Here is a 19,492-nt window from a genome sequence, read left to right on the forward strand (position 1 = left end):
CCCCTGATAGGCCGGTAGTCTGAGAGAACTACTTGGTTCAGCGGCGCATGCAATGCACAAACCGCCGAGGCATATTTGAAAATGCAAAGGGAGCTATAAAAGTTATCGAGAACGATGCGAAACACCATTGTGTTTTAATTAGAACGCGAACTCTTCACTCTTGGAATTGGTTCTAACATAAAACGGAGCTGCTGTTCCCCGAGGTGGTAGACGACAGTCTTGCGATTCTAGCGACTGCAGTAGCACCGAGATGTTCGTTGGGCTCACAACACCTATTCCGTAAGCATCACCGCCCGTTCTCCGTACAGCTATCGCTGCGAAAATTTATAAAGTACGAGCAATAAATATGGTATTGTCAATCTCATTCCCAAGATCAGTGGAGGCAGTCTCATTCCCAAGATCAGTGGAGGCAGTAACAACGCTCTAAGGTCGCAATAGATTAGGTAGGCAATAACAATTCACTGTATCGTACACATAACACGTAGGCATTCCCCGCTTGGTAGCGTGGTGGTGGAAAGTGAGACGTCACAGGAATGAGCCTGCATCCCCAAGCCATGGGACGCCCCGTGCTTTGGCACTTGACTTTGGCTGGTGCAGAGAGCCCAAGAAGCGGGCGGACTCAAGGGGTTCTGGAATGACGACTCTTCCCCAGGGCTGACTGCGTTAGAGACACGTTTATTCCTCCTCCTGATCGGACCAACGGGCAGCATGTGCCTCATCACGTATGTTACTCAGAAATTCGGCGCCCCTTTGGAAGTCCTCTGGAGCGCAACTTGAAAATTCGAGGTAGCGTCTTAGCGTTGATTCTATGCAGCTATTCCAGACGAAAGCATCATCACAGGTATTGCAATGAAGCAGCAGCGGCTGCCATAACAGGCCGTGCGGTGACGCTGCGGCCACGTTCGCATTCGTCACGGCCTCTCGAGTCCCGACACGTGCTTCAGCACTGCATTAGCTGTTACAAAGCGGCCAAAACAACTGGCGATGCTTCGCGCGAAACACACAACCAATGAGTCCTCTCAAAGCGAGTTAATACCACCTAGGTCCACTCACCTCGGAGCCTTCGCGATGTCTTGCAGATGACGTGGACTGCAGAATACACCGCTGGCGTGAGAGAACAATCCACCCTGCTTGCACGCAGCGTTCGCCTACAAGCGCTCGAATGTTAGGAGCATTGAGCACGCGCTACGGAAGGGGGCGACGCTTACACTGTAAATTATTTCCCTTTTTGTTACTTTTAATCGCTTTTAGAACGCAGCGCTCCAATCCAAGGCGACGTGCGAACCCTCGTGCCGGCAAGACAATGCTTTGTGTTCTCATCTCCGCGTGTACCTTCACAATGGCGCTATGCAGTGACACCATCAAGCACCTCCGATGGGCGGGCGGACTAATTTAACAGCGCACGTGGTTTGCAAGATAGATATACAGCCGTTAACTTTACGTAAGGCGTGGAAGATGTCGCATGATTGCTAGTGTGCTCAAACAATAGGAAATAGCTTCAGCGACAGGAGAGACAGAGAGAGAGAGAGAGAGAGAGAGATCAACGTTTTTTTTATCTTAAAGGAGAAGAAGAGCGGAAGTGCTCAGCCTCTCAAGTCCAGGAGGCGGCGAGCCCGCACTGATTCCAGTGCCCGGTCGACCAGAGCTTGTTGTTGCTCCGGAGCCGAGCTGGTCAGCGCTAACTCCCTCGGCTCAGGTGATGGGTTGGGGAGGGGTTTAGGGTTGTCTGGGCATGTGTGCACCAAGTGGTAGGTAGTGAGAGGGACGTTGCAAGTGCGGCAGTCGTGTTGGGAGAGTGATGGAGAAATGTGAGAGAGAAGTGTGTAGTTAAAGTAAGTAGTACCGGTTTGTAGCCGGCGCCAGATATGAGCCTGTTGGTTGCTGAGAGTATGGTGGGGCGGTGAATAGCTCTTTCTGGAGTGCAGGTAGTGGGATAGGATGGCATTGTATGTAGGATCGATGGGTGTTAGAGAGGGGATTGTGGAGCCCTGGCAGCTCGAGGCATCTTGCCTTGAAGATGGGAATGCCCGGAAGTGCAGATCGCAGGCGGCAGCGTGAGCTGCCTCGTTCCCGGCAAGGCCCGAGTGGCCTGGGGTCCATACGATGGTGATTTCAAGATCTTCGGGCAAGGTCCGGAGGAGACGAAGGGCGCCTTCCGGTACCCTGCCGTACTCACACAGTCGGCAGGCCTGTTGGCAATCGGTGAGAATTGTGAGATGTGGTTGGTTCTGGTGGGTAGTTGCAGCATGTGCAATCGCGATGTACTGAGCCGTTGTGGGTGATAAACTACAATAAGATGCTTCTGTGGCCACCTCACCTTGTGGAGCAAGGGCAACAATTGTGGTTCTTCATAATCGGGGGTGCTGTGCAATGTCTGTGTACCGAACCTGACGGTCTTCGGAGTATTTTCTGGCCAGATGACGAACGCGAGCTTCTCTGCGGCCCTTGTTGAAAGTCGGGTGCATGTGGGGGGTATGGGGGCTACCCGGATCTTGCACCGTATGTTCGGCGGGATAGGGTGCGGGGCGTCGTTGTAATTGGAGGGTTCTCTCCCTATGCGTTGGAGTACTCTCCTGCCTGGTGATGTTAGGGAAAGTCAATTGAGTGGCGCCGTGTGCTAGGCTTCAAGAAGTTCTGAGAGGGTGCTATGTATCCCGAGTTGTAGCAGTTTCTCGTTGCTGGTGTACGCAGGTAGTCCCAGTGCCGCTTTATAGGTCTTGCGTACGAGGGCATCCGATTTGGCCTGTTCTTGAAGCTTGAGGTCCAGGAACGGCGTGGCGTACGTAAGCCTGCTGAGGAGTAACGCTTGTACGACGCGGCACGTGTCCTGTTCTTTCAGCGCACAATTTTTGTTGTGGATGCGACGAATGACGTGGGTGAGTAGGGCTATGGTTGTTTGCAGTTCGGGTAAGAGGGCCGCGCCGGACCCATCATGGTGGAATGGGACCCCCAATATTCTTAGTCTTGACTTGGGGTATGGGTTAACCGGAGATGGTTACTTGTGGGTCAGGCATCGGGAGAGGTGGACTACCGCGGGTGCGGGACTTTAGGACAAGAATGGCTGATTTGGAGGGTAGACAAGTCAGCCCTCTGGACTGGAGGTAGGAGATTGTGGTGTCGACTGCTTTCTGCACGGCATCTTGTTGGTGACCGCTCTCGCCTTCTGTGATCCATAGGGTTATATCATCAGCATAAAATGCATGCTGAAGGTGTGGTATGGACTCCAATAGTGAAGGGAGCGGAAAGAGGGCTATATTGAATAGTAGGGGTGAAATTACCAACCCCTGGGGTGTCCCCTTGGCCGGGGTGTTGAAGGTGGGTGATACATGGGGGCCGAGCAGGAGTGTTGGCGTTCGATTTGTGAGGAACGTTCTGAAGTTATAGGTTTTAGCTCCACAGTTGGTGTTAACGAGGTTTTCTAGGATGGCTGCATGGGTGACGTTGTCAAAGGCCCCCTTTATATCTAGTGCCAGTATGGTTTTGGGTGTAGAACGGCTGAGATGATCTATGACTTGCTCTTTTAGTTGAATAAGAACATCCTGCGTCGAGAGATTTTGACGAAAGCCAAAAATGATGAGGGGGAAAAGTTCTCGTTCTTCTAGGTAGGCGGTCAAGCGTTGGTGCACTAAGGGCTCGAAAAGTTTTCCAATGCACGATGTCAGTGAGATGGGGCGAAGCGATGTTGGGGAATTGGGCTTGTTGGGTTTTGAGATGAGGGTAATGTTAGAAAGTTTCAACTCGGCCGGCAGGGTTCCCTGGTCCCAATGATGATTGAACAGTTCTAGAAGTGAATCTTGAGAGTCATGGTCCAAGTTTCTGAGCAGTCGGTTGGTGATTCCATCTCTACCTGGCGTTGTGTTACGGGTGAGACGTGCTAATGCTTGCTGGAATTCTGATTCTGTGAAAGGAGCATCCCGTTCGCTATTGGGCTGCCCCGTGTATTCAGTTGAGATAGGGGCCGGATGTGCCGTAGGGTGACCGAAGAGGTGGGTTGTGATGGCTTGAAGGAGTTCTCCGGGTGTAATATTACTGTTTCTAATTAGTCGATGGATCTTGGTGTTGGTGATGGAACGGGATTTGGTATTGTCGATGAGGTGGCGCATTATATGCCACGTGCGTTTGGTACTGACAGCGCCCTTCACCTGGTCACAAAACGAGCGCCAGTTTTGCTGCTGGAGTGTTTTGGCATAGTCTTGAGCTTGTTGGGTGAGTTGGGCTATGCGCTTCCTTAATTTTTTGTTGTGGCGCTGACTTTGCCATCTCTTGATGAGTCCTCGGCGGGCATCCCAGATGTTATTTTTTGTCTGTTTGTTTACAAAGAGTACTAGTCCTCCTCACTAAACAGTGGCCAGCAGCCCCTGGGCCCTGGCGGCATTTTCAGCCAACTGGACGGCCCAGCTAGAGCTGGACATTTGTGTCGCAGTGGTGGTAGTGGTGAAACATTTCTTGTAGTAAAAGACGTTCGCGCTGAAAGCAGGAGAAGCCCTCAGTCCAGGGCCCCTGCGGCGGCGGCGGTCTTGCGCGCCCGGTCCACCAACTGTCGCTAGTCCTCAGGGTCCGAGCTGTTCAGCGCGGCCTCCCACTGCTCGAGGGTGGGGATGCGAAACATGGGTGTTGCTGGTGTGTTTTGGCAACCCTCGTGGTGTGGTACAGTGTTGGATGTTTCGCTGCAGTGTGGGCATGCTTGTGAATATATTCTGGGGTGTAAGATGTACAGGGAGGTAAGGTGGGGGTATGTGTTTGTCTGTAGTTTCCGCCAGGCAACAGGTTCCTCTGGGGTGAGCTTCTGGTGCGGTGGTGGGTAGGCACATCTGGCAAGGCGGTAGTGTTGGAGAAGTGCACGGTACTGCTGCTGGATAAGCTGTGGGTCACGGGGCGACTGGTGTGGTGCCCGAAGGGTGCATGCTCGGTCTGTAGCGTGTGCTCGCTCGTTTCCGTCTAGCACTGCGTGACCAGGCGTCCGTACTAGTACCGTTGCCGTCGTTTCTACATTCCTGTTGGCAGTCTGTAATTATGTGAAGTGGTTTATTCGAAGTTGGAGACGTCATCGCCAGTTTGGAGACGAAGTTGGAGACGTCATCGGCCGTTTCTTGGGCTTCGGGATTGTTTTTGGTTCTTACGGTCGCAGCGCGAACGACGTGTCGTAGCTGAGCAGAACGGTCGTCCACTGCTCGTCATTCTTGATTTCCCGACTTTTTTGGGTCACCTAAGGACAATCCCATAGTATATGTCACAGGTACGCCCGGTCGTTACATATGCAGTAAACTCGAAAGTTTGAATTATCCGAGTTCGAATCGTCGTGAGTCTGCTGTATTGCGCACATGTCTGAATACTGGCCAAGTGGCTGAATGTCACAGGATTGGGTGCGTATTTGTTTGGAGGATACGCCAGACGGCGAATTATTGTTTTATGTCTAGCAAAGGCAGAAAATGTGGAACATTGCACCCCCTTGCTGGCGCCTATGTAGGGATTGCTTAATTAAGTCGTAGTTGAGAACTTATTTATCGCGTTATCGCGTTAATACAGAATTATCGCATTCCGGCAAACTGGCCCTGGTGTGACGTTCGTTAGACTTATAGCAGATCGGATAAACGGTTCCGGCACGGTACGCGGTACCCGTTACTGGACCGTACCGGGAAGGCTCGCTTTAAGAGTTACAACAGACCGTAACTACCGGACATGCTACCGTGACTGGGAGCGACTTGGGTTGTACGTCGTTTGGCAATTCTTCGCGAGTTTGTGGCGTTTCCTGTGCCGAAATATTAGTTTTCAGTTGTCAAAAGCACTAAAGGCAGCATTAAAATTATATCCAACACCCCTACGGAGATTCGAACTAGCGACTGCGTGAACATGAAGCCGAAATTTTACCTCTGCTCCATCTCAATAGATGGCGCCAGCAGGTCATGAGGGGCCTCAGTACATCCGGCTGGCTGGTTCTAGTTTTCGTTGTATTCGAGAATCCCTCGCACTGATACCGCCTGTACCTCACTCGCCGATTTGTAGACGGGCCCCATGTTGCTGTTAATACTAGTTATGTAGCCGGACCGCCTTTATTTAACCTAAAAGAAGCTATAGATGCGTAGCTCGACGACACAAGCCACGGCAGTTGGGTCAGGACCGTGTTTGGCTTGCTGCTTGACCTGTCAGAATCGCGCGGATTTCACTTATTGCAACCTCATTTTTCTTAAACGATCTCATATTTACAATTCGTTCGACTAGGCGTGAGCGAAGCGTACGTCTACCAAACTCTTTCAAAGCGGCCGTCCGCTTTGGGACGACGTACACGGTGCGTCTCGGTACCGTCCAGCCAAGTCGCTCCGGTTTACGGTACGGTTCTGCGCATGCGCGCTGGCGACCACAAGGTAGACGTTACCGTACCGGAGCCGTTTTTCCGATCTGCTCTAAATCTCTTTTGTTAGCGTTTTTCCCGCGTAATTAGCTTGACGGGCTTCCGGAGAGAGCTTTTGCCCGGTGTATTTCACGTCTAATCAAGCAAACATCCCGTGTGTGGTTTCAGTGCACTCCCTAGTTTCCGGTTACCCGTCCATGGGGAGAGGGGGTAGAGGGAAGGACGGCTGCACGCGCTCACTCACCATACATGGAGATTTCAACGTAGACGTCTCACGGCTCGATGCGACCTGACTAATCTCCTCGGTCGTAGAGCCGCTTGGGATGGTGTTTTAAACAGACAGACATTAAGATGCCTACAACGGAGGAAGCAAGAGGAGAGCCCCATGTTGTTCCGCTAGCATAAAAATGTAGCCCTTTGAAGTTTCATTCCACTCATTGGCCAGAAAGTATGCTCAATTGCAAATCATAAACAAAAGTGTTTTGTTTCGCGAGCTTCTTGAGCTGGGCTCGGCTTCGCTGGTCATTCTTTTCCGCAGAGTGTAAGGGCACTGAATTCTTTGCTCTTTTTTCCCACACAGCTTCATCATTCTCCTCTTTCTCTTTCTTTCTCTCTCTCTCTTTCTCTATGTATATATATATATATATATATATATATATATAGACAGAAAATAAGGGTTGGCAGTCAAGAAAACCTCGCAAAGCAAAGGGGAGGTTGTGGTGGGTCATAGAAAGAGATGAAGAATTTTTTGAGTCGAAAAGAAAGTGGTGAAAAAATGCCCGCCGGGTGGGATCCGAACCCACGACCTCCAGAATACCGGTCTGGTGCGATAACCACTACGCTACCGGCGGGGCTCTTTCCCCAGCACTTTCTCGGGTATTTATGTTAAGTAATTTTTGTTTCCTGCACTTCGGGGTGGTAGCCAGCGCCACTCGGACTTCTCGGGGTCAAGGGGACCTTCTTTTTAACCCCCGGGCCGTGACTAGAGTGTCTACGACATGTCGAGAGTGGTTGACCAGCGTTGAACCCTCTTAAGCTCCCTTTGGCACCAAGACTGCCAGAACAGAGGCCCTCGCTAAGCATGTAGCGAATCAGAAAATGGGAAATGAGGGGCTCCGTGAAATAAGACAGAAAATAAGGGTTGGCAGTCAAGAAAACCTCGGAAAGCAAAGGGGAGGTTGTGGTGGGTCATAGAAAGAGATGAAGAATTGTTTGAGTCGAAAAGAAAGTGGTGATTTTTTCACCACTTTCTTCTCGACTAAAAAAATTCTTCATCTCTTTCTATGACCCACCACAACCTCCCCTTTGCTTTCCGAGGTTTTCTTGACTGCCAACCCTTATTTTCTGTCTTATTTCACGGAGCCCCTCATTTTCCATTTTCTGATTCGCTACATGCTTAGCGAGGGCCTCTGTTCTGGCAGTCTTGGTGCCAAAGGGAGCTTAAGAGGGTTCAACGCTGGTCAACCACTCTCGACATGTCCTAGACACTCTAGTCACGGCCCGGGGGTTAAAAAGAAGGTCCCCTTGACCCCGAGAAGTCCGAGTGGCGCTGGCTACCACCCCGAAGTGCAGGAAACAAAAATTACTTAACATAAATACCCGAGAAAGTGCTGGGGAAAGAGCCCCGCCGGTAGCGTAGTGGTTATCGCACCAGACCGGTATTCTGGAGGTCGTGGGTTCGGATCCCACCCGGCGGCCATTTTTTCACCACTTTCTTTTCGACTCAAAAAATTCTTCATCTCTTTCTATGACCCACCACAACCTCCCCTTTGCTTTCCGAGGTTTTCTTGACTGCCAACCCTTATTTTCTGTCTTATTTCACGGAGCCCCTCATTTCCCATTTTCTGATTCGCTACATGCTTAGCGAGGGCCTCTGTTCTGGCAGTCTTGGTGCCAAAGGGAGCTTAAGAGGGTTCAACGCTGGTCAACCACTCTCGACATGTCGTAGACACTCTAGTCACGGCCCGGGGGTTAAAAAGAAGGTCCCCTTGACCCCGAGAAGTCCGAGTGGCGCTGGCTACCACCCCGAAGTGCAGGAAACAAAAATTACTTAACATAAATACCCGAGAAAGTGCTGGGGAGAGAGAGAAAGACTTTATTGGTGTCCTGCGAACGAGGAGAGGTAAGGGCCATGCAGGTCCTTCCTCCCCCCGCGACTTAGGTCGTCCTCAAAGCAAGGGCCCGCTGGCTTCCGCGCGGTCGGTTCCCGCGGGCTCTCGGGGTGGAAGACCCAAGAGCGCGCGCCGGGACCTCCCTGCGCCTCTGCCGAGCAAGGGCGGCCTTGAGCCGCTGGATCTCTTGTGCTTGCACGTCGGGGTCATAAGTGTTCATGGCACTAGTGGTTCGAGCGGGCAAGTCCTTCGAGGCACTCGCCTCCACCGGGTTGAGTTCATAGTCCCACAGTAGGTGGGCCAAAGTCGCACATGACACGTTGCACACACTGCACAACACCGACTCGTACACTTCCGGGCACACGTGCCGCGCCAGCATCGGCGTCAGCACCGAGTTCGTCTGGAGCTGCCGGTACAGTACCGCGTCTTCCCTGCTGAGGCGGGGATGTGGGGGCGGCCGAAGCCGGCGCCCCGCACGGTACCACTGCAGAATGTCTCCGTAAGCCACCAAGGGTTCTATCTCTAGTTCCTCCGGCCGTCTCTCTGCCGCCTGCGAGTCGCGGGGAGGCGCCGCGCGGCCCGTGAGTTCGCGCGCGACGGCGTCCGCAGTCTCGTTGCGGTTTGGGAAGCCGCTTCCGCTCGCCCCCGCACCCGCGTGTGCCGGGAACCAGCGAACTGTCGTGACGGTCTTCGGGGCCGAGGACCCCGCACTGCACTGTAACATTCTCACTGCACTCGCGCACACTGAGTCCTTGAGGAAGTTCGTGATGGCCGTGCGCGAATCGCTGAGGATCGTCGTGCAGCCGGCACCCGTGAGCGCCAGGGCGATCGCCGCCTCTTCGGCTTGGCAGGTCCTCTTCGCTCGCACGCTGCAGGCGCTGTACAGTTCTCCCGTGGTGGCCTTCACCGCCACGGCTACGTAGGTGTCCTTTCTGTCGGGGTACTGGGCCGCATCCACGTAGAGCGCCCCCGTGTCGTTCGCGTGCGTCTCGGTCAGCGCGCGCGCCCTGGCCTCCCTCCTACCACGGTTGTGGTCCGGGTGGATGTTGCGGGGAAGCGGCAGGATGCGCAGGCGCTCCCGCACCGGTTGCGGCAGCCGCGGCGTCTTCGATGACTCCTGCTCTTCTCGTAGGTTGTAGCCGACTCTCGCGAGGATCTCCCTCCCTGCCACCGTCGTTGACAGATGTTCGAGTTGCGCCGTCCTCTGGGCCTCGCTGACCTCCTCCAAGGTGTTATGGAGGCCCAGCTCCAGCAATCTCTCCGTGCTGGTGCTGGCCAGCAGGCCCAGCGCCATCTTGTATGTTTTCCTGATGGCCGCATTGATCTTGTCACGCTCCGGCCGCTTCCAGGGGTGGAAGGCTCCGGTGTACGCCACGTGGCACATTGCAAACGACTGTATGAGCCTCAGGAGGCTGGCCTCCTTCATGCCGCTGTGCTTCGTGGCGAGGCGCTTGATGAGCCTCGTGGCAATGCCGAGTTTCGTAACTATACGGTCGGCCGACGTGCCGTTGCAACGACTGGACTCCAGATACATCCCCAGCACCCGCAGGGTGGTGACTCTCGGAATGACGGTGCCGTCCCGCGTGCGCACCGTAATCACTCGAGAATCATCCTCTCCTTTCTTGCGATACCTTCCCGGGGGCGGGACTAGCAGGAGTTCCGACTTCTGCGGTGAGCACCTTAGGCCGGTGTCCGTCAGGTAGTCTTCGATGGCGTATACCGCCGTTTGCAGCACTTCCTCGATGTGGCCGTTACTTCCCCCGGGGACCCACAGGGTAATGTCGTCTGCGTATATCGTGTAACACACCCGCGGGTCCGCCGAGAGTCGCCGGGCCACCCCGATCATCACCAAATTAAAGAGCACCGGCGAGATCACTGAGCCCTGAGGGGTGCCCACGCTGCCTAGTCTCTTCGGGTCCAGGCAGAGGTCCCCCGCCTGTATTTCCACCGTCCTGCCCGTCAGGAAGTCTCGAATGTACTCGTACGTCCTCTTCCCCATGTTGAGGTTGGAGACCTGTCTCAGTATGGCCGAGTGGCGGACCTTATCAAATGCGCTCTGCAGGTCGAGGCCCAGCACCGCCTTGTTGTCCTGCGTCGGTATCGACGTGTCGAGGATGTCGTGTTGTAACAGCAACATTGCGTCTTGCGTGCTGAGCCTCTCCCTGAAACCGAGCATGGTGTTCGGATAAAGGCCCTCCTCTTCCAAGTACCGCTGCCACCGGCTGTTGATCACGTGCTCCAGGACCTTTCCCGCACAGGAGGTCAGGGAGATCGGTCGCATGTGCTCGATGCTCGGCGGCTTGCCCGGCTTGGGTATGAGGATCGTCCTCGCACTTTTCCATTGTTTCGGCAGCCTACCCGTCCGCCAGCACTTGTTGTAATACGCGGTGAGGGCCATCAGCGCCTCGTCACTCAGATTCTTGAGGGCCTTGTTCGTGATCTTGTCGGGACCCGCGGCGGACTTGCAGTTGAGCGTCTGCAGGGCGGCGCGCACCTCTCCCACCTCGATGTCGCGGTCGAGCCACGGATTCTCGTTGCCGCAGTACTCTGGGAACACTTCCTCCGGGGTTTGCGGTAGGTACCGTTCGTTGAGTCTCTTGCGAGTCTCCTCTTCTCCCAATTCCTTGACGGTGGTGTGCATGGTCTGCGCCAGCCGATGGCGCTGATACCCTCTCGTCTTCGTCTCGTCGAGGAGGTGGCGAAGCAGCGCCCAGGTGCGACCCCGGTGTAACTGCCCGTCCGCCTCGCTGCACGCCGCGTGCCACTGCTGGGCGCAGAGCTCGCGGCTGTATTTCTCAATTTCGCGTCCCAACATCGCTATGCGTTTGCGTAACTTGCGATTGTGACGTTGACGTCGCCATCTGCGTTGCAGGGACTGCCGCGCCTCGATCAGGTGCGCCAGCCGACTATCCACGCTCTGCGTTTCCTCGTCGGTTTCGACCTCCGAGGTGGCCTCTTCAGCCGCCCTCACGATCGCGGCCGTCCACTGCTCGATATCGTCCACTTCTTTCTTCGGCTCCCTCAGCCCCTCGCGGAACTTGCTCCAGTCCGTGAATTTGTGCTTCCGCTTGGCTTCTCCCCCCGCCGGCACCGACGTGGGCAGGTCCAGCTCCAGTATGAAGTGGTCACTCCCCAGATTGTGCCCCGTGTTTCTCCACGTGGCCCCTGCCCGCGCCGACGGCGACTGTCGAACGAAGGTCAGGTCCGGGTTTGAATCTCTTGATACGGACGTGCCCACCCTCGTCGGGTCCGCCGGGTCCGTGTGAAGGGTGAAGCCTGCTTCGGCCGCGTCCTCGAGGAGGCACCGGCCCTTGACTGTAGTGCGGGTGTATCCCAGCTCTTTGTGCGGCGCGTTAAAGTCTCCGCACACGGCAACCGTGCCGCCTTGTGCTTCCCTGACGGCCTTGTGCAGGAGCGCCCTAAACCGCTGCTGCCTGTGGGTCGGATTGCTATACACGTTGACGAGGAGCAGCGTCTCCTTGCGCTTCCTGCCCGTCACCACTTCCGTTGCACAGTACTCGATCGTGCTGCGTCCAAGGAACCCCTCGCGCGGCACAAAAGTCAGACCCTTCCTGACGAACGTGCACACTCCCTGCGCTTCCCCTTTTCCACAGTCGCGCGCACTGGGCGGGGCGCTGTGCGTCCTGTAGCCCGGCAGCGTGGGGGGAGTTTCCATGTGCGTTTCCTGTATCATTATTACATCCGGCGTGCGGTCCACCGTTTTCAGGTGTTGTTGTAGTATCGCGCGCCGGCACTGGAACCCGTTCGCGTTCCAGTGCCAGACCCTTAGTCCTGACTGGGCGATCGATCCGGCCATGTTGGGGCGTCCGCGTGTGAGGGGCGGTAATTATCGTGCGCGGCCTTGCCGCTGCCTCCTAGCTTCTCGTACAGGAACTCCTGCAGGGCGTCGAGTCGCCGCTCTATTGCCGTTATCCGTGCACTCAGTCTGTGCTCCATCGCGTCGACTCTCTTCTCGAGTCTGTCAATACGCTCCGTGGTCCTGCGCAGGCGCACCGCCACGCTTACTCCTTCCCTGTGGCGGTTCTCGTTGTCGGAAACTTCTAGACTTTCTTCCAGGAATTCCTCCTCGACCTCGCTGTGCGATCGATCCCGGCCCCCCGTCATGGTCGGGGGATTAGGGCGTGGGGTGGCAGCCTTGTTAACCGTGGCGGACTGCTGGGCCGGCCGGGGTGCATCTTCGGGTCGTGGGCTACGGTGTTCGGGGACCGCTCGGGGCGCCTGGGTGGTGGGCTCCCTCGGGCGATCTCTCCTGGCTTCGGGTACTGTGGTCGTTGGCGGCTCTCTGCGGGGCCGCTCGGATTGGGCGATCAGCCGCTGAATCGTGTCCTCCATTCTCGACATCTTCGCTTTGAGCGACGCGTTCTCCTGCCGTAGTCTTTCCATCGCGTCATCTCGCTGGCGCGACGCTTCTCGTTTCCGCTGCGGTGTCTTCGAGCGGCCGCGCCGCGACGCAGGTGCTCCGGCCACCGCCGCCGCCCACGACACGCTATCGGCGCTCTTCCCGCGCTTTCCCGCGCTCGCGGAGCGGCTGGCGTGACGCTGCTCCGCCCCCCGCCGCCGCGGCTGCTATCTCGTGGCTGATGCAATAGCGGCGGGAAGTTGCGTTCGCCGAATTGCTCCCCCTGTTGCAATGTCTGGCCGTGCGCTGGCGTCGCGCACTTCCTTTCCCATTGTCTCTTCTTCACCAAATATGGCGTTTTGAATCTGTTCTTACAGCGACTCGCTCCGGTGGGGTGCGGTCCCCCACACAACTTGCACTTTGGTCGACATTCTTCTCCGTGCGTCTGGCTCGGGTTGGACTTCCCGCACGCGAAACACACCCTCGTCTGCGGTCGGGGGCACACGTCTCTGCGATGACCCACTTGTGCGCACGTTCTGCACACCTCGTGGTGTTGCCTGTACAGGCTGCACCTCGTGAGCACCAGTCCGTATTTCACCGTAGAAGGGACTCGATTCCCTTGAAACAACACTATAATCGTCGTAGACTTGCCGATCCTGTGGGCGTCGATCGCTAGGGGATTGAATTCGTTCACTATGTTTGCCCTTATTTCCTCGGGCGAGTCCTCCGCCGAGATGTTGCGGATCACCCCCTTTGCCGTATCGTCCGGTGCCGCGTTGTACGCGTACACCTCGTGCTCCTGCCCGTTCAACGTGACGGAGCGCATTTGGGCGTATGCCCTGGCTCGGCTCTCGTCGGGCGTACTGATCACTAATATATTTTGCGCCGGGTTCGGGCAGACGGTGTCACTCCTCGCCGCCGCCATCTCGAAACCCGCCGCCTTCACCACGGCTCGCATTATGTCTGCTGCTCTCGCCCTACCGACCTGCAGACCGCCCCTCGGGCGCACCACTATCTTGTAGTCCTCCCGCGGAATGCTGCGCGGCATACGCGCCATTCTCGCCAGCGTGGCATTAACCTTACGGGCAAACTGCGCCCTCGTGGGCTGAGACTTCAGCGCCGTTGCGGTGGGCTTACCGGTGCTCACGAGGGGCTGCGATCCCTCTTCCCGGCCTCGGTAGTGCTTCCTCGACTGGAGCGTCCAGCCCGCGTGGTCGTCCGGCGAGAGATCCTCTCCCGGCACTACTACCGCCGTGCGTCCCTCCCGCAAGTCCAGGCGGGCTTGCGAGTCGTCGTCTCGTGGCTCCATCACGTCCATTTCCGCCTCCGGGTCGCCCTCCGGCGCCCCGAAGCCTTGGGCCGCGTCCATCATCCGTCCCCGCCGCCGCAGCAGCCGGGCGTGGCCGACCTTGTGCTAGGCCTCGGTTAGGCTTAGCATGCCGGCGCCGCTTCGCTTCGGAACTTGAAGTCCTCGTAAAATCCGTAAACTCGCTCGGATTTTCCAAAATGAGGTATCCACGGGTTCCGGGCACTGAACTCAACACGATCGTAATGAAAAGGACTCACTGGGGTGCGATGGTCCGCCGAAAATCCGCGTAATCCACGGAGCCGAAGTGAGACACGTTCGCTCGCCTCGGCCGCTCGCAGCGCCCCCTCGCTGGGGAAAGAGCCCCGCCGGTAGCGTAGTGGTTATCGCACCAGACCGGTATTCTGGAGGTCGTGGGTTCGGATCCCACCCGGCGGGCATTTTTTCATCATCACTTTCTTTTCGACTCAAAAAATTCTTCATCTCTTTCTATGACCCACCACAACCTCCCCTTTGCTTTCCGAGGTTTTCTTGACTGCCAACCCTTATTTTCTGTCTTATTTCACGGAGCCCCTCATTTCCCATTTTCTGATTCGCTACATGCTTAGCGAGGGCCTCTGTTCTGGCAGTCTTGGTGCCAAAGGGAGCTTAAGAGGGTTCAACGCTGGTCAACCACTCTCGACATGTCGTAGACACTCTAGTCACGGCCCGGGGGTTAAAAAGAAGGTCCCCTTGACCCCGAGAAGTCCGAGTGGCGCTGGCTACCACCCCGAAGTGCAGGAAACAAAAATTACTTAACATAAATACCCGAGAAAGTGCTGGGGAACGAGCCCCGCCGGTAGCGTAGTGGTTATCGCACCAGACCGGTATTCTGGAGGTCGTGGGTTCGGATCCCACCCGGCGGGCATTTTTTCACCACTTTCTTTTCGACTCAAAAAATTCTTCATCTCTTTCTATGACCCACCACAACCTCCCCTTTGCTTTCCGAGGTTTTCTTGACTGCCAACCCTTATTTTCTGTCTTATTTCACGGAGCCCCTCATTTCCCATTTTCTGATTCGCTACATGCTTAGCGAGGGCCTCTGTTCTGGCAGTCTTGGTGCCAAAGGGAGCTTAAGAGGGTTCAACGCTGGTCAACCACTCTCGACATGTCGTAGACACTCTAGTCACGGCCCGGGGGTTAAAAAGAAGGTCCCCTTGACCCCGAGAAGTCCGAGTGGCGCTGGCTACCACCCCGAAGTGCAGGAAACAAAAATTACTTAACATAAATACCCGAGAAAGTGCTGGGGAAAGAGCCCCGCCGGTAGCGTAGTGGTTATCGCACCAGACCGGTATTCTGGAGGTCGTGGGTTCGGATCCCACCCGGCGGGCATTTTTTCACCACTTTCTTTTCGACTCAAAAAATTCTTCATCTCTTTCTATGACCCACCACAACCTCCCCTTTGCTTTCCGAGGTTTTCTTGACTGCCAACCCTTATTTTCTGTCTTATTTCACGGAGCCCCTCATTTCCCATTTTCTGATTCGCTACATGCTTAGCGAGGGCCTCTGTTCTGGCAGTCTTGGTGCCAAAGGGAGCTTAAGAGGGTTCAACGCTGGTCAACCACTCTCGACATGTCGTAGACACTCTAGTCACGGCCCGGGGGTTACAAAGAAGGTCCCCTTGACCCCGAGAAGTCCGAGTGGCGCTGGCTACCACCCCGAAGTGCAGGAAACAAAAATTACTTAACATAAATACCCGAGAAAGTGCTGGGGAAAGAGCCCCGCCGGTAGCGTAGTGGTTATCGCACCAGACCGGTATTCTGGAGGTCGTGGGTTCGGATCCCACCCGGCGGGCATTTTTTCACCACTTTCTTTTCGACTCAAAAAATTCTTCATCTCTTTCTATGACCCACCACAACCTCCCCTTTGCTTTCCGAGGTTTTCTTGACTGCCAACCCTTATTTTCTGTCTTATTTCACGGAGCCCCTCATTTCCCATTTTCTGACTCGCTATATATATATATATATATATAAATATTGCCCCACCGGCCCACCGGTAGCGTAGTAGTTATCGCACCAGACCGGTATTCTGGAAGTTGTAGGTTCGGATCCCACCTGGCGGGCATTTTTTCTCCACTTTCTTTCGTTCAAAATTCTTTATGTGTTTCAATGACCTACCGCATCCTCCCCTTTGCTTCCCGAGGTTTTCTTGACTGCCAACTCTTATTTCTGTCTTATTTTCAAAGAGTCCCTTATTTCCCATTCTGATTCGCTACATGCATAGCGAGGGACTCTAGTTCTGGCAGTCTTGGTGCCATAGGAAGCTTAAGAGGCTTCAACGCCGGTCGACCACTCTTGACATGTCCTAGACACTCTAGTCACGGCCCGGGGGTTAAAAAGAAGGTCCCCTTCACCCCGAGTATATTCGTATATTAAAAAAATGTTAACGTCATTAACCGTAGTAAAAAAAAGAGCCTAACAACACCCCTATGCCTCCTTTGGCGTTGTAGACTGCCGACCTATCCTTCTATATTTCCTTAACGAGCCCCTCATTTCCTAACTATATTATACTGCGAAAGCCTAGCGAGGGCCTCGGTTCTGGCAGCCTTGATGCCTAGGTAGCATAAAGGCTAGAATACATGGAGCGATCTTTCACGACGAAGTTCGCGCGACGGAAAACCAGCCGCGTCACGACGCCGATTGTTCGCCGGGCTGCGCTACATCACGGCCGGGCTGGAGGAGCGGCGGACGCGCAATGAAAGTGCGCGCTCGCCGCTCCTCCAGTCCGGCCGTGGCTACATGTAGCAAAGTACGGCGGCCGCCGCCGCCTCGCCGCTGCGCTGCTGTACGGCGCAGCGGCGCTGCGCTGCTACGGCACAGGACGGGACGCGGCGCGCGCGGAAGCAGAAAGTCGGGGCGCGGGCGGAGAGAACGGAATGTCTCGCCACATCTCGCGAGACCGTTGCTATGACGACGACAAACGCTACTGCGTCAGGCTTAACAGCTAGAAAAACGCCCTTCTATCTGTAAAAAGAAGGCTATTTGTCGCTTGAAAATTGATGTGAGGGCAAGAGTGGACAAATTTAATCCGAAGTAAATGGTTTAGAACACGATATCGCATTGAGGAATTAGCGACGAAGCTGTTATCGCTGTGAAGCGGGAGGAAAGGGCGCCGCCACGTTTGGCAACGCTTTGCCGCTGCCGTCGACGGCGACGAACTTTTAAGTGCGAATGCACTTCTTAAGCGACCCTGAATCTGCGTCCACCGGCGATGTCCGCGCTCGTGCGAGCTGACATGGCACATACCCACGTGGGGGATTGGCCAGGAATCTCCTCGTCTTCCTTGGCAACGGGGGGAGATGGGCGCGCGCTGCCTGGCCGCTGACATGGCACATACCCACGTGGGGGATTGGTCAAGAATCGGGCGTGAGAAGGGCTAATGCACCTGCTTAAAGGAGTGCTGACACGAAATTTCAAAGCTGAGATCCGCTCTAGCAATCAAGAACAACGACAACACAAATAGGTGTCTGTGAATAAATGCATCTTTCTTTCTTTGTAGTTGTGTGTGTGTGTGTGATCTCTCTTTCGCGAACATTACCGAACCGCGCAAATTCAACTCGTGCATTCGCACTTTCACATTCTTCCCCTCGGGGAAATTCGGGGAATTTTTTTCTGCCCCGGCTAGATCGGCGGCGGACGATGTTTTTCCGCCGCCGGGCGTCCAGCGAACGCCGCCGAGCGAAGTTCGTCGACTATTCGTCGCATAAACGCTCCATGTATTCCGGGCGTAAGAGGTATTCCCGCCAGTTACCCTCTCATGACAGGCTATAGACGTTCGAGTCACGCCCCGGGGGTTGAAAAAGAAGATCCCCTTCTCCCCGTGCAGTCAGGGTGGCGCTGGCTACCACCCTAAAGCGTCAGATACAGTTCTGGTAAATATAAATACTCCAGAAAGTGAAGGAGAACAGTCACCAGGATAGCCGAATTGGTAAGGCATTCGAGATCCAATCGAAAGGCGTGGGTTCGGTCCACACTATGGGCGCGCGTTTTAAATGCAGAGCATTTGAGTAACTCACGATGTCACCCGCGTTGGCGTCCGTAGTCCGCACCGCAGCCCTCCCTACTATATAAAAAGAAAATACTATCCGGCGCCCGGTTTCGATCCCTCGACCCTGCGGGCAGAACGCAATGTACATGGTGCGCTTCCCACTACGCCAGAAAGCCGACACGGAATCGGACGCTAACAACGCGCCTTATATCGTTGACTCATTCAAATTACTGCTGACGAGCGCTTTCTCGTCAGCAGTTGCCACAAGTGCAACAACATTAACGTAACGCAAACTACTTAACGTCGTGCGCCCCCGGAAATGCTCTGCATTTGATCGTGCCCCTCGCGAGGGGGATGTTTATACAGGAACTCCTGCTTCTAGCGGACTCCTGGCGCCCTCTTTCTGCCATTGTAGAGACTATGAGGCGGTCTTCGAAGGGCGCCAAATTTGAATTCTACGAAATCGATTTCTTCTTGCATTTGAAGCGAAAGTGGTAATTTCTTTCTTTCATATATTAAAAAAATGTTAACGTCATTAACCGTAGTAAAAAAAAGAGCCTAACAACACCCCTATGCCTCCTTTCGCGTTGTAGACGGCCGACCTATCGTTCTATATATATATATATATATATATATATATATATATATATATATATATATATATATATATATGTATATATATAATATATATATATATATATATATATATATATATATATATATATATATATATATATATATATATATATATATATATATATACACGAGAGAGTAGACACGCGGGAGAGTAGACCGGACCCCGGTCGAAACGTTAACGTTTGTTCTATCATCATTGTCATAAGTGTGTCTACTCTCTCGTGTATTTTTGAAACCAAGTCCCGGGTCATATTCATCTCTATACACACAAACACACACACACACACACGCATATATATATATATATATATATATATATATATATATATATATATATATATATATATATATATATATATCGGTGTGTGTGTGTGTGTGTGTGTGTACAGTGGGAGCTTGTTACAATTATATACAGAAGTCTATGGAGCATAACTCCTTATTTCGGCGACATTTTAGCGCACATCGGTTAATGCGAACTAGCGTTGCAGCCTGCAAGATTGCCGAGTCGATGCGCAGAGAGCAAAAAGAAAAAAAAAACTGCCAAGAGCAACGCTACTGTATAGATGAAAAAACAAAAAAAGAATTGCGCAAGGGCCAACCACATGGTGGTCGCCATCATCCGAAACCGGTACATGTACAGGCTAGGTGGCGCGAGCTGCCGCCCGATAAAGGGTTAAGCAACTACCATCCATCCACCCATTCAT

General features: G+C 54.3%; 5 non-coding genes across 5 annotated transcripts; 4 read left to right on the forward strand and 1 right to left on the reverse strand.

Moving 5' to 3' along the window:
- Positions 1-7,127: 7,127 nt before the first annotated feature.
- Trnat-ggu (transfer RNA threonine (anticodon GGU)) lies at positions 7,128-7,200 on the reverse strand. The gene has a single exon. It is a non-coding gene; the product is annotated as a tRNA-Thr (tRNA).
- A 7,291-nt stretch (positions 7,201-14,491) lies between these two features.
- Positions 14,492-14,564, forward strand: Trnat-ggu (transfer RNA threonine (anticodon GGU)). Its single transcript has one exon. It is a non-coding gene; the product is annotated as a tRNA-Thr (tRNA).
- A 394-nt stretch (positions 14,565-14,958) lies between these two features.
- Positions 14,959-15,031, forward strand: Trnat-ggu (transfer RNA threonine (anticodon GGU)). The gene has a single exon. It is a non-coding gene; the product is annotated as a tRNA-Thr (tRNA).
- Positions 15,032-15,422: 391 nt separating this feature from the next.
- Positions 15,423-15,495, forward strand: Trnat-ggu (transfer RNA threonine (anticodon GGU)). The gene has a single exon. It is a non-coding gene; the product is annotated as a tRNA-Thr (tRNA).
- Positions 15,496-15,886: 391 nt separating this feature from the next.
- Trnat-ggu (transfer RNA threonine (anticodon GGU)) lies at positions 15,887-15,959 on the forward strand. The gene has a single exon. It is a non-coding gene; the product is annotated as a tRNA-Thr (tRNA).
- The last annotated feature ends 3,533 nt before the right edge of the window (positions 15,960-19,492 follow it).

This window comes from Haemaphysalis longicornis, unplaced genomic scaffold (assembly GCF_048455015.1).
Source record: "Haemaphysalis longicornis isolate Haplotype H1 unplaced genomic scaffold, Haemaphysalis longicornis Haplotype H1 scaffold_8, whole genome shotgun sequence".
NCBI lineage: Eukaryota > Metazoa > Arthropoda > Arachnida > Ixodida > Ixodidae > Haemaphysalis > Haemaphysalis longicornis.